This window comes from Mixophyes fleayi, chromosome 1 (genome assembly GCF_038048845.1).
Source record: "Mixophyes fleayi isolate aMixFle1 chromosome 1, aMixFle1.hap1, whole genome shotgun sequence".
NCBI classification, from domain to species: Eukaryota; Metazoa; Chordata; class Amphibia; order Anura; family Limnodynastidae; genus Mixophyes; species Mixophyes fleayi.
Window position 1 is genome coordinate 387,212,330 of NC_134402.1, and position 24,456 is coordinate 387,236,785.

The following is a 24,456-nucleotide window of genomic DNA, read 5'->3' on the forward strand; positions in this document are numbered from 1 at the left end:
GTAGTTTAGGTTTCTTATGTATTTAGAGAGCCTAACACAGGATCAACTATATAAATGACCATTTCTTGTCAGCTGGAGGGATGGAGTCATGTTCACAAACTGCATTCATCTTTGAACATGTGTGTGTGTGTGTGTGTGTGTGTGTGTGTGTGTGCGTGTGTGTGTCAGTAACCGCCTAAGAGAAATATTCTTGTGTTAAGTGTATAGTAATCAAACATACAGTTCTTAGCTAAATAACAAAATACTATATATTGTAGGCAAGCCCTATTCTTCGATAGCCCCTTGTGCCAAGCACTCAGGTTACATGCCCCCGCCCCAATTCCTGTTGCTCCAAAGTAATATGTAATACCCCTGTGGTGAATACCTGCTTGTTTGTCCAACAACAGTTTGTGTGGTGTATCTTGCTAAAAAATTCTCTACACATGCCCCGAAAATTGGTGGATGCATATGCATCTATGCAGACTTGCACACACTTATGCCTTACTGTGTGGCCAAATACAGTAAAGGTATGTTAACACAAATGCAGTTCATGCAAACCTGCATAAACACAGATATAAACCTGTAATGAGGCCTATCTCCGGAACCTACTATAGGGCAGATTCATATACTCATTGATGATGATGACTTATCATAAGCCAGGTATATATACTGATGTTGCAGAGGTGGAGACATCTCAAGAAGCATAAATACACTTGTTTTCTATGATTTAATTTCAGAGCAATTTACTCCCATTTTGTTTCCAACACTACATCCGCCCCAAATTCTTTTTCTATTGTCCCAGTCAAATCTAGTCCAGATTGGACAACTCAATGTATCCTACCCTCTCTGCCAAATTGTTTACTCTCTCATTCTTGCTCAATCTATCTGAATTGGTGAAGGATTCCAAGTACTTATTTGAATTTATAGCAGGTTTGAAGACTGCTTTGGGGCTGTATAAAGAGCACATGCTACTACATCTCACTCTTGCCTGGACAGTTCTGAGAAGGGGTTATGACTCCTCTTGGGCTGATCACAGGATCATGCCTGCTTCTCTGCTAATGAAAATCTCTGTGGACCTTGTTACTTTGTGTACCTGCCTGAAAAAAGCAGGAGGACTTTGGTCTTGGTCCCCATCCTGCTGGCAGAGTGAATATTGTGGGTCAGTGATCGGGACATCGCTATCCACTTGTGAATAAAGCCCATTTAGGGTAGGGTTAAGTATTAGGCTCCTAGTGCAGTGAACTCCCTGGGTTTATTTGCCTGTACTTATTGTTATTCATATATATATATATATATATATATATATATAGTTGCAAGGTCAGGGTATAAGGTGCCATTTCCTGGGGCAATCTGCTGTACTTCATTTGCATTATACAAACAATATCACACCAATCCAGTGCCTTCGTTCAAATAGTCACAGCTAGTTTTATTTAGCAGGTCCAAAAATACACAGGATGGAACATATATCCTAGCCTCTCCGGCTCTGACTAAACAGTAAAAAGTTCCCCCTCTAATGTTAAATGATCTAATGTCCCATGCACTCACAATAACAAAACTTACAGGTAACAAATCTCAGAAGGCCTCTGACCTGTTCCCCAGATAGTAAGAGAAGGAGCAAACAGCACCTTATAGGTGCAGCTCCTGATTAACAAGCAACTTGCTAGCTGGTTGGAAGACCCAAAATGGGCCTTATGAATGGAGCCTGCCATCTTTCTCAATTCATATTCACCAGGGACCCTTGCACCAGCTTTTCCTACAGCCAAAAACACTCTTTGGGATGCTCTTCACCAAATAAAAAAATCTCCCTAGGTTTTTAAAAAACACAAGACAGAAACCTGGGACATATATTTGCTTTTAATAACTTCCTCAGTGCTTCTGTCACTATATATACACATATATATATATATATATATATATATATATATATGTAGTGATAAAGACCGACATTCGCTGGAATCTCACACAGATTTGCTGAACCATTTCACTGTTTAATAGCAGTTGTCAGGATGGCTAAACAGTTTCAGCAATGGTACAGCAATCATATCCAGCAAAAGTATCACAAAATATCCTATCACCTACATCTGGCTAAACAATAGTTCCCTGACTACTAGCCGGCCACTACCTGACATCGGTGGTCACGCCCACAAATACAAACAGTGTCTTTATCCTCCACCCTAGCACTACAAACAAATCACAGCAAAACAAACCAATTACACCTATGTAGAACACCTGTGTGTGTATGTGCTGAAAGAGGATCCCAGGGAAAATTTAACCCTGTCTGCAGCCTGCTGCTGCAGACTAGCTGTGTTTTTACCTATTTTCTTATAGGGGAACTGTGACAAATATGCCTCTTTACCACATATATATAGAAAATGGGTGATTCAAAAGTCGCAGTACACCCTTTCATTTAAAAAAAACTCTACAGGAATTGGGCCGATTGGCCAATTTCAAGATGGCGCCCATGTTTGGTACATACCGTAAAAGATAGACCACGTCACCCATACCTTACTGGAGTATTCAGGTTTCCCAATTTCCTGTAGAGTTTTTGAAATAAAAGGGTATACTGCGACTTTTGAATCACCCTGTACACTAGGATTTTCCCAGTTGTTTGCCATTACCAGGTGGCTTCAGCTAGCAAATAAAGCTACCTCTGAAGTGAGCAGCTGGTGCTACATATAACAATAATCTCACAATATTTCACTAGAATTTGTATTTTTTTATATTTGGGTTGAAAGCTAAATGTATAGCGTTATCTTACCTATTTCAAACTTGATGAATTATAATGCTGATTCAATATATTGTAACTTTTACATAAGTATGTGCGTGCCTCATCTTTGTGTGTGCAGTGGTTTGATAACACTCAGCAGTACCTAGCAACACCTCTTGTTTTGTGCATCATCTGACATTGCTACCGTTTGTTAGTTTATTGCTACCTTATATGTAAAAGGAATGTTCTATGCTTTGTTGCCTGGGTGGAGGCAATGCAATAACTCTATCAGCTGCAGAAAGAAGCTTTCAGTAGTTTCCATGTAACAAGAAAAAAATTGGCATCAGAGAACAATGAAAATGCTTAGAAAACAATGTTTCCATTTTGTACATTATGTCATCTATTATTTATTCGGGTAGAGACTTCTGGAGCAATGAAAGTTCACATTATTGTCAAAGAACATGTACAACTGAAATAAAGGAATCTTATCGCTCCAAAGGACATTGCTGTACTGAGCCTAGGTGTGAGCCTTAATTTCTACTACTATTGAAAAGAGCAGCTTGACAGTGTTACACACATCTCAATGAAAGCTGCTATAGTAACAACCCATTTAAATAAACTTTGATGTACTAATCATTTAATTAATCAGATACAGTAACTACCCAGTCTTATGCTGTTCGATTTGTAAAACTCCTGCTGGTAATGTGTTGTGCAGTTACTTACCTGGGGACCATGAAGTCATGTGATACCCCTCCTCTTCTGCTCCGGCTATGGTGTGGATGTGGATTCTAATGGTGTTCAGTGCAAAGGTCAAAGAAGTGTTGGGTGCCAGACCATTTCATAGAGAAATAACATGTTTTCTTTATTTCAAATGCCTTCTCCCCCTGCCCACATCATAATGGTTGCAAGGTATAGTACACGAACACCAAACTCCTGCAGTAGAGATCATAATGGTTACAAACTCAAATTCTCCCAAACGCCTCCAGTATATAATTTCAGCAGATATTATTTTATAATGCTTCTTTACTCCACCTGCACATCTCTTGCTTAAGTCCAATATAAACCAGCTGCATGCCCAATGTTGCTGGGTGCAGTAATTCCACACTTTCTAAAAAAACTAGACTCTCACAGCTGTTAGCACACAATGGACATGGGGTTCATAGGTTCATGTTCACGTTCCAAGAAGGATTGACTAACATCCCCCTATCCAGGAATTCTCTTTTTGACAGTGCACCACATCCCACACATCTTACTCCAGCCTCACTGCTGCTGTTGGTCACACTGCAATTTCAAATATAATCCCAATATCTAGGAACCTTTCAATGCTTAGTGAACATGCTGCAGTAACTAGTGTACTTACATGGAACATTTCTCAGACAGACCGGTTCCATACATCCCAATAGCCAGGGATTCTGCCTCACTTGTTATAACAGTTACTCAACCATAGGGCTCCATCTATTTCTCACTGTGGGGACTGCTTTCCTCCAATGCAGCTAACTGCCTAGTTGCAGTGACCTTACCTCGTACAGGGGTAACCTCCTCTTACAGGGGCAACCTTCCCTAATTCATATCCTGTTACCCATTCTGCCTCTGCAGCAACCTACTCTTCCCCTACATGGTATGGGGGAACTTTACAAGGGGAGCCAAACAGTGTTCTGTCTCTCATCACATGTGGTGGGATGCCCTGGATCATTGTTAAGAAGCAACTGTTTTTGATAGAACTTTCTGGACCTAGGGAAATTAAGTTTATTTCTATCAATTCTTATGGGAAATTAATCTTCATTTAGCACTTTTTTCGTTTAGTGCTGGAGTTTTCAAGAACGTATTAACAGTGCTAAGCAGGGGATTGTTGTATTACCTTAAGACCCATATGTGCAAATCTACAATAAGAATTTAATTTATTATACTATACTGGTGTAGACGATTTTAATCTAAGTTATAATTGTGGGTTTGAAGCTGCTATGTTGCTTTCTCTACCTTCTAAAATGTAATTATTTACAGCAACTCAGTAATGCCATCCAGTGGGCAAATGAATATGAAAAACTAGAGAGCATTTATATTGTCACCTAACAACAATTTTTTTTTTTTTATGTATGTATGTTTTGTTTAAACAAATAAACCATATAAAACAAATTTGAAAGCACATTATGTTACAATATACGATGCATTGTTACATTAATTATTAGGATACATGTAGTGAATGATCGGGTTAATAATATAAGAGAAACCTTGCTATTTATGTGTATTGAGCGTTAATCACCTAAACCACTTTGTTTAGGCCTCAAGCAACTTTATCATCATACTGCTTACTTGCTGGCTTTGAAACACGTTCAGAAACCAACACAATAGTGTACTTTATTTCTCTTTGTTCTTTCTTGTCATTATTACAACTAAGCTGAGCAGAAATCAGGGCAATTAAAAGTAAAAGTCTAGAGAAGATTTCCCCTCTGTAAAATAAAATCATTTTATAAAAAAGACATTTAGAAACTTATCATTTTGGTGAGACTGAAATTTTTATTAAAAAGCCTCTTTTTAAAAAAAAAGTGGTTAGCAGGGAGGATTGGGAATTAAATTATCAGTAGCTAAATTGTCAGGAGGTGGGTTAATGCATATGCTGCCACATAGTGATGGCGTGATGTCGGTGTGGGTGCCCCTATGTTACCTGAGTGGGAGTGGCCAGTATGCAAGGAGACATTGCTAGGCTACCACCCAAAGCCCTTCTTCCCCTTTGCAACACACCAGGAATGCTGAACCACTGTAAGCAGCATGTAGCGTAACATACCTATCAACTGTCCATGCAGTCGTGATAAGGTCCTGACTGCCTAGTATAATCCCAAAAGAAACAGGACAATCAGCGGACAATCTATCTCCAATCTGCTGTTGCAGCGAACACTACCTGTTTCTGCAGGTGTCTTAAACTCAATTGCTGCTTGTCTGGATCCTGTTATGTTTTGGTGCTGTTTGGAAAAGAGAGGTACCATCGCCTCATGGATTGCCGAGCACAAAGAGAACACTCTAGGCTTTCGTCCCTCAAACTAGACCTGACATAAACTCAAGGGTAGCTATGTTTAATAATTAAGCATCCACCTCAATCAGTTCCAACTTAAGCATTTAGTGTTCATTGACATGGGGGAGCGGGTGCTAGCAAAAGGGAGAAATGAGGTTGAAGAGTTGAAAGAACAGAGAGAAAGAAAATGGATCAGAATTGTACCTTGTAGCAAATACGTTAAGGAGGTCGCTCCCATATATAGAGCAGGGTCAACCTGATCAAGACCTTGGGGTAAATGTATCAAACTGAGAGTTTTCCGGGTTTGAAAAACCAATCAGATTTTAGCTATCATTTATTTAGTGCATTCTACAAAAAGACAGCTAGAATCTGAATGGTTGCTATAGGCAACATCTCCACTTTTCAAACCCGCCGGCAAACTCTCAGTTTGATACATTTACCCCCTGGTATCCTTTATTCCTCCACCCTTTCTACAAGAAAAAAACAAAAACAAAAATATTACTCAGGACACTGGCCTACTGGAAAAATTCTCATTGAGTCCTATGGCTAATTATGTACTTTAAATAGCCTTGTTGCTCTTAACTGGAAATGTTTTAAGTTTGCCTCTAAAGAAACAAGCAATATTGCAGTAAATTGTAAGAGGGCTTTCAACTTTCAGTTGACTTTAATTTATTGGCTTGTACTTTCCCTTGTGCAAATTGCTTTTTTATCTTTTTGACTTCCTATTGGGCTGTTAAGCCATACGTTTATATCACTAGGTAGATATACTTATTTTCTGACTCTGGATATAGCACAAGCTACTATTTGGATATACTGTAACTATATACGAAGCAGAGTGCACATGAGAGATGTGTCATATCCAGTGCTATGCAAAGAAAGAAATCTGACTGGTAGCTATGAATACATAGCTGAAAATGCATATCAGGAAACCTGCGAAAAATAATATATTTAGTAAATATTGCAAAATTATATATATTAAGAATTGCCTGCTCTCTTTGGAGTCTGGGAGACAATCCTCCCGTCCCCCGCCCCCCCTCCCCTCCAACTCGTGAGTCTCCCAGACATTCTGGGAGAGTAGGAAAATATGCATTTATTTAAGTTTGTTTTGCAGTTCATACTCCAGCTCTGAATATATAGTATGAGTGAAGCAATCTCATTTCTGCTTCATACAATGAGGCCTGGTTGTTCTGAGCCTTAGATATTCTCCTCTTGGACAATATGAACACAAAAATGCCATACTGCTCAGCCCTTGGCCATAAGTCATGTTTTTTTAATTGACACAGTTTGTAGTCAAGATGATGTGAATTGCTGTTGGCTGCACATATGAAATTCACACTTAAACCAAAAGCTAAGCTCTAAGGCTATTTATGCCATGTTTCAAAACAATCATATTATGCTGAATATCTAAAGCAAAAATATTGCATTTTCTACCAGAGACAGCAAGACATATTTATAATGTTTACTGCAAAAGCATGTAGTCTATATCCAGGGCCTCATGTTAAATAAGTATCATATGTTAAGCATACCTCCCAAAATTGGTCCCAGTCCAAATCCTAACAAAGTGTGTGGAATGTACACAAAAAGACCTCACCTAAAAAAAACCCTTTGCATTGCTGCGCACACCACACTTAAGGTGAGTAGGAACATGCACCCCTTCTTTCCCATTAGGGGGGTGAGGGGGTAGAAGGATTTAAGGGGTAGACATCAAAGGGTATATTTACTAAACTGCGGGTTTGAAAAAGTGGAGATGTTGCCTTGCCTATAGCAACCAATCAGATTCTAGCTGTCATTTATTTAGTGAATTCTACAAAATGACAGCTCCAATGTGATTGGTTGCTATAGGTAACATCTTCACTTTTTCAAACCTGCAGTGTAGTAAATACACCCCCAAGTGGGGAAGAAGCCACAAGGCAGAGAAGTGCTCTCTCACCCTTATCCTCCTACAAGGTATTGAGAGGGAGAGCACAATATCACATTGAAAAAAAGACTGGATGGCATGGGGGAGAGTTCAGCCATAGGGATGAAAATTGGGCTGGTCATATTATTGTAGAGATCCAATAGTCACTTTGTGATTATTCAGTATGTATGGACAATTACATAATACCAGTGTTAGGTATTTCAGTGCTAGATAGAGATAGGAGTGAAGTTCAAACAACTGTGACTTTATTTGAATATATTGAAAAACATCCAGTAACCAATAATCACATACAAAGTGAACACAGCTTGCTACTGATTAATAACCACAGAACAAAGTCTCTAGTAATGGCAGTCTCTGACAGCTGTAGTGAATACAACAATCTCCAGAGACACTGGCAGTCTGTAGTACTTCACACAGAATAATTAATACAGATGTGTAGAAGCAGACACAATAAGACTCATAAGATGCAATCTTGGTAATGAAAAATGTTCATTAATAGCTGACTCGTACTCGGTATTGCCTGGGTTTAAATTTTCAAGTTATTAAGTTATCGATTATTTGGATGTAGCTGTCAACATTTTAAAAATAATTAGCAGCTTAGCAGCCCATTGTCGTTTTTGTTTTTATATTAAATGTCATCAAAATCCATCCAGTGGAAGGCCCAGAACAGGCTTCCGGGGTCACATTTCTGCCCAGCGTACACCAACGGGAGGTCCGACCAGGATTCTAACCCCCCCTAAGACCTGGCCAGGATCCACCTGGAGCACCGCATCTTGATTTCATCACAATCGGTGCAAGGGTGTCTGGATGCATAACCCGACAGAAAAACAAACCAAATTCATCCAGTGGAAGGTGCAGAACAGGCTTTCCAGGTCAAAGTTCTGCCCAGCATACACCAGCAGGAGTACTGTCCAGGACCTCAACCCCCTAATATGTCTTCAGGATCCAATGTTACCAGTCTGTGAAGTTTTCATCTAAATCCATTAAGTGGATAGCTTAGAACAGGCTCCCAGAAGTTATGACCAGCATACAACAGGAGATCCAACCGGCACCCTAACCCCCTTAAAACCTGGCCAGAATCCAACTGGACTAACTTGTATTGGATTTATCCCAATCGGTGCAGGGGTGTCCGAATACATATCTGGACAGACAAACAAACGAAATCCATCCAGAGGCAGGCCCAGAACAGGCTCCCTGGGTCAAAGTTCTGCCCAGCGTACACCAATGGGAGGTCTGACTGGGACCTCAACCACCTAGTATGTCTTCTGGGATCCAATGTTACCAGTCTGTGAAGTTTTCCTCCACATCCATCCAGTGGAAGGCTCAGAACAGGCACCCCATGTCAAATTTCTAGCAGGCGTACACCAACTGGAGGTCTGACTGGGATTATAACACCTCTAAAATCTGGTCAGGATTCAACTGGATTACCTCACATTAGTTTTATCCCAATCGGTGCAGGGGTGTCAAAAATATTCACCAACAAACAATCTTCTTCTTTTATATATATATATATATATATATATATATATATATGTATATATATATATATATATATATATGTGTATATATATATATATATATATATATATATATATATATATATATATATATATTACAGCTCACCTGAAGGCAATAAAAGTCCAAGTGCAACTGAAATGAGCCAAAAGCCCCTCAAGGCGATATCAGCAGGCAGAGTGATATAAAAAATATTATCTTCCTAGCCAGCAGACAAATGTTAAATATATATGTAGCTCTATGTTCAAACCACTGTACTCACTCAATGAGTATTCATAGTGACCTGGATGCCAGCATGTTGAGTTGGAATAGTTTGTGGAGTCTGACATCTTTGTTTGCTGTTTGCCAAGCACAGAGACTGAAGTATTTGTTACCTCTGATGAAGTTCATTAGAACGAAAGGTGTAGGGTAATTATCCTCACAGATTTGACATTTGTTAATAACAGCAGAGCTCCTGTAGAACAATAAACTTTCTGGTCTGGAAAGTAAAGGTGTTCCTCTGTGGAGTCAGCAACATCGTAAACACAGATAAGCACTATTTTATTTTACCTTTTGTAAGGCCTTCTAATGTTGTTATAATAAAATCTGGTTGTTAAAGATTTTACACATGGGTGGTTGTGGTTTTGATTTGTATCTCCCTCAAAGTGAAAGAATTGATTGTAAGTGACAGCTGTGGATTTTGTAGGAGCAGCTTACATCATGTATCTGACAAATAACCTTAATTTCATTTTAAAAAATGTATGCTGCTTTTATTCATCATTTTCCAATTCTTTATTAATTACTACACCATAAGTGCCCTTTTTTCGTAGTTCTGAAATATTTGTATGCTGTTTGTCAAGGTTGTAGAGCAAGAGTTCAAACATAAATTGGTATACTGAAGAATATCGCTGGCAAAGAAGCATAGGACAGGAGGGGGTTTTATACTTCATAGGTCCTGTCGAAGTCAGCAAATTGGATAAAGTCATTTCAATTAATATCGAGCAAACTTGGTTGTCTTTGTTTGAAAAGATGCGTAGAGCACACTATGGAGTGGAAGGGCGTACCCAGCCGCAACACGTGGCAACAACAGTTCTTATACATTTACACACATTCGCACAAACGCACACCTTTGTAAATAGCACACATTAATTGTAGTTACAACACATAGTTATTTATGTCAAAATATAATAGTATTCATGTTTAATATTATAGGTTATATGCATGTTAGTAAAACATATGGTACAGGTTAAAGGAAATGTGTCATGTCTGTGTCATATCATTTTAATCCCCTATTCATCAGCAGTTGTCCGGTTCCTTCGCCACAGAGATCGCACATTGCATACTCAAGTTATTGATGTAAGGGAATAAACCTTTTGTTAGTAGCGGCGGCCGCGGACACCGCCGCGACTCTGTCTGTAGTTCTCTGGGCGTCCCGGCCGTCACTATGACGACCGGGACGTCACTTCCTGTAGCTTCGTCTCGGTTGCCTGGGCAACAGCCGGGACGCTGAGGAGCTTCTGGTGCCGCGCCCGGCTAGCTGTCAAACAGTCGGGCGTGTGCGCACAAGGGACTGCAGGGCCAGCCGTTCAAGGCTGAGTTCAGCCAGCCAATCAAGGCTGATTAGGAAGAATGGTTACTACTGGCACTCTGCTATTCCCATTGGCTGCAGGCTCTGCATGTTCATCAGTCTGCAGCTGAGGACACATTCTGGTCTGTGTCCTGATTGGCCATCTGTACTATTTAAGGCAGTGAGGACTGGGCCTCACTGCCGGTTATAGCGTCCTGTTTACAGCTCTGCTGCCTGCTTGTTCTCCCTGTGCTTGGTGGTAAACCTGTGATAGACTTCCCGTGTATGACCCTCGCTTGTTCCTGGACCTTGAACCTACGCTTCTGACCCTGACCATTTGCCTGAAAACCGGATTCTGCTCCTTCGCCTGTGCCCCTGACCTTTTGCCTGTCCCTGGATTCCGAACCTGTGCTTGTGACCTCTGACCTTGGTTTACTCTGCCGGAACCCCACGCTGCTGTCCGCCAATCACTCTATCCCTGGGTTCTCCTTAGTCGGTATATGATTCTCGACCTTCTGTCAGCCTGCGGCCATGTCTGTCCCCACCACTAGGGGCTCCAGCGAACACCAGGCTTTCAGAGTAGACTCCGAGTTTTATTGTACTGGCTAGGGGGTTTTCTAACACCTTTAAAGTAATACTGACTATAAAATGCTAATAGACTAGTTGAGACTGGATTCTTGGCGGGAAAGTCGGAGCACATCCCCTGGAGAGATGACCCCCACCTTTGGATATTTTGGTTTGAACTAGCCTATGATCTGCAACACCCTGGACCCTCCTGAAACCTGGACCAATAGAAGCAAGCCACGTCATCTGCATTGTTTCACTGTATTTCTGACTGCATATAAGCAGGAGCTCTTCATCTAGTGAGCAGTCATCTTTGACCACAGATTTCAGACCTGAATGACTGTTCACAGGATCCAGGGCACCTGTGATAAGTAACGGCTGTACTTATTATTATTTTGCTTGAATTATTCTGCTACTTTTTGAGAATAAATATTTGTGGGTTGGAAACACAAATCGAGATTCATTCGACAATCGTTATTGGATAGCGACAAAACGTGCATAACAGTCCATTCAGGTCAGGAGGGAAACACACCCTAATTTAATGAGACAGGTGTGCAATGACTCTTGCTCTCACCACAGCTGAAGAAGTAATGTTAACATACATAGTCAATCACATACTTAACCAAGTTAAAGCGGCAATTTCAATATCCTAAGAGTCAGTCCATGGTGAAAGGGGTTTGGCATGAATAAAAGAAAAGTGGCATGGAGAACAGGGGATGCCTAACAGTTTCCAGACATTGACATTCCTCCATAGACCAAATGGTATTATATAAAAGCCATTTGTTATAATGGGGTGAAGAGTAGACATTCTATCTCCAACAGTGTGATCCCTGATGTTAATACCTCCCGATAATTATTATTATTGTAGATATGTAAGGTGCCACAGTGCGCCGCAGCACCGTTCAGTAGGGAAAACAGGACAAATATAAAACAGGGACAATCAAGGTAGACAAAATATATGCAGACATGAAAACAAAGGGTATGAGATCATTAGAGAGCTTACATTCTAAGTGGAATTGGGCACAACTGAAACAAGAGGAGTGAGTGTGGCTCAGAGTTGAGATTGGGGCAGTTGTAAGGGTATATTAATGTCAGTTGTATCATCGGGGATAAGGTAAGCTCTTAAAAAGAGATAGGTTTTCAGAGAGTGTCGAAAGATGTGAAGACTGTGGGAAAGTCTTCCATAAGTGGGTAGCAGCACAGGAGAAGTCTCGTAGGTGGAAGTTAGAGGTGGGTACCAAAGACAAGAAAAGGCACATATTGATTTGAGATGTATGAAGGAGTGGTGCTGTTGAGAGCTTTGTAGGTAAGAGTGAGTCATTAGAATTTGATTCTTGAGGACACAGGGAGCCAGCGTAGAGATTTGCAAATTGGTGCAGCAAGTGTGGAACCATGAGAGATTAAGATCAGTTTTGCAGCAGCATTTAGGATGGATTAAAGTGCGGATACATGAGTGTCAGCAATGTCAGATTGTATGCGGTTAGGAGGTTGTAGCAGTCAAGACTGGAGATGATGAGAGAATGTATAAGAGTTTAGGTAGCATGTTGGGTAAGAAAATAGTGTATTCTGTCAATGTTCTTAAGGTGGAGTTGACAGAACTGGGAAAGATTCTGTATGTGAGGAATAAGACAGAGAACGTATTTAAGTGTGATACCAAGGCAGTGAGCTTGGGCAACTGAAGAAATTGTGGTCTTATTGACAGTGAGGGAGATTTGAAGAGAGGTGGTGACTCTGGGAGGAAGAGATGATGAGATCTGATTTGGACAAGTTGAGCTTTTGTAAGCGTTGGGATATCCTTGTGGAAAAAGCAGAAAGACAGTTGGTTACATGAGATAGTAGAGAAGAGGAGAGTTCAGGAGAAGAGTTGTAGATTTGGTTGTTGTCAGCGTGCAGTTCGTATTGAGGGCCAAATGAGCAAATTAGTTTCCCAACAGGAGAGATATACAGTGAAAAAAGTAAAGCCAACAGAGTCTTGTGAGACCCTAACAGATAGTGTGACTGGAGGGGATGATATACCAGAGGTAGAAAAAGTAAAGGAGCGGTTCGATAGGTAGGAAGTGAACTGTGATATGAAGACCAATGGAGTGAATGGTGTGTAGGAGAAGAGGGTGATCAACAATGTCATAAGCAGCAGAGAAGTCCAGGAGAATGAGATTGGAGATATGACCCTGAAATTTAGCAGTAAGTAGATCAGTGTGGACTTTGGGGTGAGGAAATATCATCATCATAATCATCATCACCATTTATTTATATAGCGCCACTGATTCCACAGTGGCGCTTACAGAGAACTCACTCACATCCCATTGGGGCTTACAGTCTAAATTTCCTAACACACACACACACAGACCGACAGACACACAGACTATGGTCAATTTTGTTAGCTGCCAATTAATCTACCAGTATGTTTTTGGAGTGTGGGAGGAAACCGGAGCACCCAGAGGAAACCCACGCAAGCACAGGGAGAACATACAAACTCCTCACAGATAAGGCCATGGTCGAGAATTGAACTCATGACCCCAGTGGTGTAAGGAAGAAGTGCTAACCACTTAGCTGTCCATATATCTTGTCGAATGTTGTTGATTTTGTCTTTGAAATAGGTGGCAAAATCATGGACTGTCAGGGAAGAAGCAGTTGGTGCAGTTGGGCAGAGAAGTGAGTTGAAGGTGGCAAAGATGTAATGTGGGTTCGAAGACTGGGTGGATATTAGAGTTTTGAAATATGTTTGTCTGGCAATTGAAAGGGCAGTGCTGTAACTTGAAAGAATGAATTTATAGTGGAGGAAATCAGGATAGGAACGAGATTTCCTCCAGTGGAGCTCTGCACTACAGGAGCACTTTTGCAGGTATCAGTCTATTTGGTGTGCCATGGTTGGGGTTTGGACAGCAGGAGACTATATGTGGTAGCTGGATCTGTATTGTCCAGGGCTAAAGTGAGTGTTTTGCTGTAGAAAGAGGCAGCCTGATTAGGGCAGGACAATGTAGTCATAGGAGAAAGTAGTAGTTTTAGTGAAAATGAGAAGTGGATTGGGTTAATAATACTTAGGTGTCATGTATAGATTTGGATGTTGGGGGGAGGTTGATATATCCTGATCTATCTATCTGATCCCTTACGTTAATACCTTGTTCCACATTCGCTTGTTTTTCATTCACTTAATACAGCAGTTGCAATAGACAAAGAGACCCTAGAAATGTCAAGCATGCTGCACACATGATTCCATGGCCCCAGTAAAAGCACTATGGAATTTATTAGTGAGGAGAAACATTGGGTGCAGAAGAAGATAAGTAGAACAAGTCAGAAAAGAGCCCCCAGGTCTCTTTGAGGGCTCATTCAGATGAGAGTTTAGTTAGAGTTGAGTCATGCTGTGATCCAGATGGAACATAGTGTACACAAACCACTCAGAAGCAATGATTTCACGCTAGAGACAGTAAAATCCACAGGTTAGTGTCGTGTGAACAGCAGAGGAATGCAGGCACCAAAATCAATGATTCCAATAGCTGCACCATTTTCTGAGGCGTTTGCTTACATAATGTTCCATTGTATCCAGCGTAAACAAAGTCTCTGAATATACTCGTCTGAATGACTCATAACTATCCAGTTCCTCCAAAAATCCATGTTTGCTGCCCCATTGTTTTCAGTGAAATACAAGAGCCTGTGCACCACACTGCAATTAAAGTTTTATACACATATCACATATAATGTGTGATTATTAGACTGTGAGGACTGTTGTTGTGCAATTGAGGGAGCTATGCAATGTGTGTCTTTGTGTGTGATTGGGAGTGTTTGTGTTTGATAGAGGGCTGTGCGACTGAGTGAAAGGCTGTGTATCATGGCAGCCTGCATGTTCAATGAATATGCTGTGTACTTTGTGGAAAATATCAGAAAGGATCAGATTACCATAGTGACTGTGACAGTTTTGTTTTAAATAAAATAAAAAAGCTGCAATTGATTATTTGTGAATAATTTACAAGTTTTAATAGTATTTGTTTTTTTTTTTTTACCTGCAATGGCTTGGTGGAGAGAACCGTGAACAGGCATAAAGACACAGACTAGTTTTCATTTATCTACCCCATAATAATGGGTGATAATGTTAATCTGGGCAGCACAGTGGCTCAGTGTTTATCACTTCTGCCTCACATGAGTTTGATTCCCAACCAGGGAAATTGTACGTCCTCTTCATGTTTACATAGGTTTCTTCCCGCACTCCAAAAGCATACTGGTAGGTTATTTGACTGCTGACAAAACTCTCTTTAGGGAATTTAGACTGTAGACTCTAATGGGGCAGGGACTAATGCGAATGACAAATATTCTCTGTACATGCTTCTGATGAAACGGCAGGCGCCAAGAAACGCATCAAGCAGTTCTGTATCTATGCTTTGGAAAGTATATGTTTTATACGTTTGGCACAGAACAACCCCGGGGTTTTATGATTGCTAGCGCTCGGAGAAAGATTCAGCATATTTATCTGTGAGTAGGAAGACGAGGATTATCAGCTATACGCTGATTACAAGGGCTGGTAACACACTACATCCAGCATATATTGCAAGGCACCTCTTCCAATGGAGAAACATTGTTGCAAGGTACTGTGTTCACTTCATGCGGAATATATGGGATGTATATTGACATTTTCTAACTGCACAATAGACGGAATGTGCCATTCAGTGGATGTGATTTGAATCCATGTGGATCGACCCGTTAATACAGCTACTAAATGTATGTATAGTGGTGCATGTATACATCTAAGAACAGATGATCACGCCTATACACATTACCAGAAGACAACTGCCTGCAGGAAACTATAATTATCCTTTAGCTGCATATACGGGTAGAATTCCATGATATATCTCAATTGGTTACACTTCAGCGGATTCAATATACAAGGGTCTTGTCCCTACCGCAAAGCGGTTGTCATCCTATCATCTACGTGATTCAGTATATCTATAGCAACATATTACCTCGTTTATATAATATTTCAAGAATCTAGAGGTGATATTTATGAGTCAAAACTGTCTCTAATCACCAGCGCTTCAATCTAATACCCTGAATAAGGTGTATTTGTTGTTTTATATGCATTGAATGCTTTTTTTATTTATATGCCCTGTGGGGGTGTTTATGGCCATAACCACTGTGTATGTAATTGTGCATAATATTTTTATTAAATCTACAATTGTGTGTTTTACCTAGCGCTTTATTATCCTTTTTTCTTTGTATATCTACCTTATGGGTCTGGAGCCCATTTAAAGCTGCTGGTATTCACTTTATAGGTTGCATTAGCGCCCGGTTGTGTATGTTTTTTTATTCTCTGTACATGGCTGCGGAATTGGTGGCGCTAAGTAAATAGATGATGATAATGATAATCTCCTTGATAAAATGTAAAATGTCCATCTACTGTATGGCAGTACCAGATATAACATTTCTAAATATAATTTTTATAAAGGAATTAAGCATGTGCTGTGGTAGGAAGGAACTATAGTACATGCAGACAGGGGATATAGCCATACCACTATGGGATCAGTAAGTTCTGAATGGCAGATAAGACTAGCTATAGTCACTATTAGAAGGGCTGCTATACAAAATAATGAGGAGGGCTTATCATACAGATATGATCACTGACCCACTAAGGAGACCTGCTATCAAAGAGAATTTTGTGGTCATTTTGGGGGAAACAGAGGGGTCATTTGTATATTTAAATTAATATATTTTAGGTACATTAGCCAAATTATAGAAAAACCCATTATCCAAAGTATGTGTACCATGCATTATGGATGTAAGGTTCCTTACCCATGCAAAGAAAATGTTAAATCTAAAATTATTTATAAATAATTCAGACATCTCATCCATTTTACGCTATTTTACTCGAAAATACCAATGTCTTTGAAGAAATACTAGCTGACATTAAATTAGCCACATGAAAAGGAAAATGCTAGAACTTTAAGCATAGGATTAGAGCCAAGTCTCACATCCTTTGTTGCCGCTTTGTAAAGCACATTATACCATGAACAAAATAAAATGTGTGTGGAGATCCAATAAAGTATTTAATCCTCAACAGTTCTCATTCTGGTTACTGGAAATGTGTGAGGCGGATTCCGCTTCAATAACTAATTTGGCTTAATTGTGTTATACATAAATGGCCTTAGTCTTCAAGCTGTAGATGTGACTGCACACAAGGCAAGGAGACAGTCCTCAAGTGAATAATGGCTTAAATTTCATCTGTACTCTCCATTGCTGATAATTATATGTATGTATATTCGTGAACAGGATGCCTGGACAAATCAAACATTACCATTTACACTACACACTTGTTCGTTGGCTCATAAGAGAACTTCTTCTACTCCCAATTATGCCAAATTAATGTGAAGTGTTTACAATTGATCTTTACTAGGAGACAAGAGGTTTACTGGGCTGTGTGTGAGAGACACAGCAATAGACTGAAAGGGGTTTCTACCTATCACTCTCCTGCTGTGTGCGAGTATAAAATGTATATAAATAATCCTTTATTAGATGCAGTTTTGCATCTGATAATGGAACTGTATTTCCATTGAATTTTATATCACAGACAGAGAAAGATGGCAAAATTTGGAGATTAACAGATAGCTTATTCATGAACGAAAGTCATACAATGGTACTTGGCAAGCACAATATTCAGTTTGCAAAATGACCATGCTGGTGATTTACGGACAGCAATCTAATAACTTGTTTATTGTGCGAAATTAAAGGTTATTTAAATAAGTGCAACTGAAACTGAAATTGCAAGTTCCTTTGCTTACATGTGGTCTGCAGTGCTTGCAGAGGCACTTCAACCTAAAAAAAAAAAAAGATTTCCTCAATTATGTGTAGTACTGTGGAATGCATATGCAATACATAGTGCAAGCCATGAGCAAACAGTAGTATGCGAGTTAAACTGGCTACATACACATAGTTGGATCCGGCATTTACCATGACATTTGAGAATCTAAAAGGTCTGGTGATTCAGTGCACAGACACCATTAGCCAGGTTGGATAATAACAGCATACATGTTTAGATGTGGCCATCGTCTGACATCTCATATATCCTGATCAGATGCAGGAAAAATGGCCTTTTGGTGCTCAAAAATTGAAGCATGTGTGACACCTCATTGGATTGGATGGCCTGAGCATTGATCACGTTACGTGTGGCCTTAACTACGACAATGGTTCTTTTTATATCCGAATTGCAATTGGAGAATATAAAACAACATTTGCTGAATACGTGTAATAAGCAACTTCCTCTTTAATATTAATTTGGGATGTTGTATAAAAAGTTGTGTACATTTTATGGTTCTATGGGCAGAATGTACCACTCTACATACTAATACATAATCAAAATATCCATTTTTCTGTAACTCATTATGTTATGAAAATAATTTTCATAGCAGGGTAAACATTCCACATATTAGGAAATTTTGCAAAACACTCTTTTACACCAAGCAAACTTTATACTCTCATTTTCCTCTGAGCAAGCATTCTGGGTTACATGGACAGTTTGGGATTGTGCCTCTATATCCCAGAGGGCACATGTTCCCATACAAAGAAGCATATTTTGAAATCCTCCACATTTGAAGCCTAACCAACAATTCTAGCCAAGATCCCATGAGATAAATGAGTAAGCAAGATAATGTTCCATTTGGAATGAGAGAGAATTCAGAGATTCTATTCCAGAATCTTTATTTAAATAGGAGCATGCTTCACGGCAAATGATACTTTTATTGAAATCATTCCCATGTCACCACATACACACTTTTATACAGGGACTTAGTTTGCTTAGACTAGGCACTGATGATTTAACTTTCACCACATTTTAAAGAAGAAGAATTACATTAATTACCCCAGGAAAACTATCAGAATGTGTAGTTTTTTATTGCAGTACCGTGTCAGCCAGAAAAATCTATGTGATGCTGAATACTTTTGTGTCAAAAAAGACAAAAGTATTATAGGAGTGATACCTTTAGTGGCTAACCAAAATAAATTTTTATATTTGCTAGCTTTCAGATCACAGGAGCACAGAGGCCCCATCATCAGGCAAGTTTACAAATGAATGACTGAGAAAAGGGCACAACATTTAAGAGATGTTACATCAAGCAATTTGTACAGTGAGGGGGGAGGGGTGAATACATCATTAAGATAAACTAAAGTAATAAAATGGAGGTTTTAATTACCAATGGAAGAGTGAAAGTCCTAGGAGTTTAGAGATCTGGAGTCACTCTGCTGTGGAGTGTGAAGTGTGTCCATGTAGTGGGTCATAAATCCAGGTCTTAGGTACCTGCCTAAGTGGTTAGCACTTCTGTCTCACAGCACTGGGTCATGAGTTCGATTCCCGACCATAGCCTTATTTGTGTGGAGTTTGCATGTTCTCCCCATGTTTGCGTGGGTTTCCTCTGGGCGCTCCGGTTTTCTCCCACAATCCAAAAACATACTAGTAGGTTAATTGACCACTGACAAAATTAACCCTAGTCTCTCCCTCTCTGTCTGTCTGTGTCAGTGTGTGTCTATATTAGGGAATTTAGACTGTAAGCTCCAATGGGGCAGGGACTGATGTGAATGAGTTCTGTGTACAGTGCTGCGGAATTAGTGGCGCTATATAAATAAATGAAGATGATGATGAGTTCTTGAGTCAATGACTAAAATGTGTCCTGGTCCAGAGAAGTGTTTACCCACAGGGGTGTCCAGAGTCTTCTTTATTGTGTGTCTGTGTCCACGGCTCAATACCGGCAACTATGGATGTGGAGTCTCTGTACTCTAGCATACCACACAAGGATGGCATAGCCTCATGCCAACACTACCTACTGTTTTATTACTTTAGCTTATCTTAATAATATATCCCCCCCTCCCGTACAAATTGCTAGACGTAACATCTCTTAAATGTTGTGCCTTTTTCTCAGTCATTCATTTGTAAACTGGCCTGATGAAGGGGCCTATGTACTCTGAAAGCTAGCAAATATAAAAAAAAATTCTGGTTAGCCAGTAAACGTATCACTCCTATAATACTTTTGTCTTTTTTGACACAAAAATATTCAACATCCCAGGAAATTTAAATAACCGAACAGCTGAATATCTGGTGAATGCTGGAGTTCTTAATAGAAGTCTAGTGAAAGCCTAATACAAGACATTCCAGTGATGCCAATCATATGAAGACAAATATACAAATTGACTTAGCACTGAAATAATCTAAATTGGTATAATAACAATAATAATAATAATGATAACGATGATAACAACAATAATAATATTAAAAATAATAATAATAATAATAATAATCTGCTTACTCACAAGCTTTGATCAAGATTTTGTGGTGCTATCCCAGGTTCTTGTCGATAGCGGCCAACCCATTCCTTTTCTCTAGAGAGAGTACCCCTGACCTCTATGTAGAAAGAGGTGACATTCACTTGAAAAGTGACTTCAAAGAAGTAGGACACACACTTAGAGATTGCATTAGTTTTTAGAGGAGATTGGAGAGTGTATTTGGAAAAAAGTGAACACTGGATAATCACATCATAATCATTTATTTATATAGCACTAGCAAATTCTGTAGTGCTTTACAATTGGGAACGAACACAGTAATAAAATAATACTGGGTAATACAGACAGACAGAGAGGTAAGAGGGCCCTGCTTTCAGGGTTACAATCTATGGGACTATAGGAGTTTGATACATGTGATTACCTGATACATATGGCATACTGGTCCAGCCAGGTTGCAAAAGTAAAAAGTGCTTAAAGGGCTGTATGATCCAATCACACAGCAATGTTGGTCAGGGGGTCAGAGGGTTGTTGTCTAGTGTGACCTATGTAAAGGGTGGTAATACGGTAACCTAGTGAGGTTAAAAGGATGGTTGAGGAATATTAAAAGCTTGTATCAAGAAAAGAAAAAAGAAAAGAAAATGTACTAATTAAGGCACTCAGCGATCTCTTTATAATAAAATATTAAATTCTTTATTAGTTTAATTAAAAATAAATAAAATTTTCCCTACTAATATGGTAGCGAAATATTTAAAACCAGTGAGTGAAATTAAAGTGTTAAAGTGAGATACAATAGCAAAAATTATTGCTATGCCTCGCTACTTTGTATAATTTAATTATTTCTGAGATTGCATCAATTGCTATTATTTACTCATATATGATAGTATGAATCACTCCGTTACAAGCTTATTAAATGGATGTGATAGATTTATCCAATTACATTTGTAGTATGATTAGTCTCCATATTGTAGTAATCGTGATGGATTCTACTAATTCTTTTGTTGTAGCAATTCCTTCCTAATAATCCATAAGCAGTACTTCCTGAATAAGGTACCCTATATAATTGAAATAACTGCCACTTTATCTCAATCCCATAGGATGCCCAGCCACACATACGCTGACATACAGGTCTTGATAAAGACTAGCACTAACAAGGGTTGCCTTGAAAAAGCGAGTTTTTTATTTTTAATTAAACTAATGAAGAATTTAATATTTTATTATAAAGAGATCGCTGAGTGCCTCAATTAGCACATTTTCTTTTCTTTTTTCTTTTCTTGATACAAGTATTTTCATGTGTGAGTGCACCATCCGAAAGTAACATTATGGGAAAATTAACCCTTACAAATAATTAAGAGATTGGAATAGCGATTACCCAGTGCAGTGGTACTTCCTCTTTGAAACCGAATATTATAAGCTTGCCTGAAGAGGTGTGTTTTCAGAAAACCCTGAAAGTTGGCACAGCCTGAAATAAATCATGTAACTGGGAATGGGAGCATGTAATGAGAGTAAATGAGAGATGCTGGTCTTGTGCAGAACGGAAGTGTCGAATTTGGAGATATTTTGAGACAAGTGAGAGGATGTATGTTGGTGCAGTTTTGTTGATGTCCTTATATGTTAGCAGAAGTATCTTATGTTGGATTTGGTAAAAAAAAAAACAACAGGCAACCAATAAAGAAACTGACAGAGCGGCTCAGCAGAGGCAGAACAATTTGCAAATCAGTCCAGATACTGCATTCAAAATAGATTGTAAGGGGTGAGAGCCTGATTTGGGGAAGACCAGTAAGGAGGGAATTGCAATAGTCAATGCAGAAAATTATGAGACCATGAATTAAAGTTTTTGCAGTGTCTTGTGTGAGATATGTTTTTTATTTAAATATAGAGTCGATATGGGGAACAAAGGATAGATATGAGTCATGTATCACACCTAGGCAGCGAGCTTGCAGGGTGGAATTTATGGTCATGTTGTCAACAAACATAGAAATGTTGGGTAGGTAACTTATGTTGGTGAGGGGGAATATTATTAACTCTGTTTTTAAAGCAAAGAGTTTGAGATGGCGAGAGGACATCCAAGGTGAAATGGCAGGAAGACAGTCAGTATCATGGGACAACACAGATGGCAAGAGATCAGGAGAGGCTAGATATATTTGGGTATCATCCACATAGAGATGATACTGAAATCCAAAGGAGCTTATTAGTTTTCCAAGAGAAGTGGTATAGATAAAGAACGAACAGCAGAGAATCGAGTACTGAGCCTTGTGGTACTCCAACTGATAAAGAAAGCAGAGCAGAAGTGGATCCAGAGAAATTAACTCTGAAAAAGCGATTAAATAGGTAGGATGAGAACCAGAATAGGACAGTGTCTTGAAGACCTAGGGATTGTAGCTTTTGTATAAGATGAGAATGGTCAACAGTGTCAAATGCAGCAGAGAAATCCAGGAGAATTATATGAGAGTAATAGCCTTTAGTTTTAGCAGTGATCAAATCATTGACAACTTTAGTCAATGCAGTCTCTGTGCAGTGTTAAGAACGAAAACCTGACTGAAGAGGATCCAATAGGTTGTTTGTGGAAAGATAGCACATGAGGTGAGTGTAAACAATTCTATCTAGAAGCCTGAAGGAGCATGGAAACTGAGAGATGGGATAGTAATTTGAAAGAGAGTTTGTGTAAGATTTTTTTTTTCAGAATAGGTGTAATCACTGTGTGCTTGAATAATGACGGAAGTTTCCAGTAGAGAGAGAGATTACAGATTTTAGTAGAGGTGGAATGAGCAGAGGAAACAGGGATCTACCAATTTGTGAGGCAACAGGATCAAGAGGACAGGAGGTAAAGTAGGAAGATAAGACGAGAGTAGATACCTTATCCTTATTTGTGTCATCAAATAAATAGAGGTTGCTGGGAAGGAATTTAGCTGATCGAGAAAGCTTGTCGAGGAAGATGATACCATTTCAAGTCAGATCTTATCAATCTTGTCCTTTAAGTAGGAAGCAAGATCCTGGGCACTGATAGTAGTCCAAGGGTTTAGTCTGGGAGGTTTAAGAAGAAATTTAAATGTATTAAAAAGGCATTTGGGGTTAGAAGCCTGATCAGAGATGAAAGATTGGAACAATGTTTGCTTTGCAGCACATGTGAAGAAACTATTAGATGTACGAGAAGTCCGTAAGTGACATTCTGCTTACGGGAAAATTTTTAAAGATTTTGTGTTATTTTAGTGTGTCATGGCTGACATCAAAGTCATCGTGAGTATGAAGATTTACTGGAGTCTCAAGAGATGTTGCTAGGGTTTGGTGACAACGAGATATTGCCATATCAGGGGAGGAGAAATTGGGGAGAGAAGGTGTTGGATAGAGATCGAGAACTGTTGAAAATCAATAGAGTTTGCAGGTATGAGGAGGTTTGATAGCGTTTGACAGCAGAGAGGTTGAAGTAATGGGGATAAGCATGTAACTGATAAGGTAATGATCCAAGAGGGGGAAAGGAATGTTCGACAATCAGAAATTGAGCATAATGTTAAGAAACTGGATCTCTCCTGTTCGTCTGATCTGTCATTTGTGCATTACTGTTGCAACCATATGTAGGATCTATTAGGACTACGGCTAATAGATAAACTTTTAGAACTGAGCTAATAGAGGTCTTCACGTTTAGCAGCCGCCTTTCCCTTAGAATTTATGTTGTTCGGGGGTACTTGGATGCACCCAGAACTTAAGCTCTAAGGTAGTAAAATCTTATCAGTATACCCTAGCGCAGGGTGGAGGAAACCAGAATACTGGAGGCAGTTACTGGGGAGAGGCCAGAGGTTATGGGTCAGTAGCAAGCAGGAGAGCCGAGGAACAGGCCAAAGGTCAGGGCAGGTTGCAGATAGGGGTAATCTAGTAAACAGGCAAAGGACAGGGGCAATCAGTGTTCAGGCAGGGTCAAAGTCAAAGCAAAAGGTCACAACAGGAATCAAGTCAGAAACAGAGTATTCACAGGA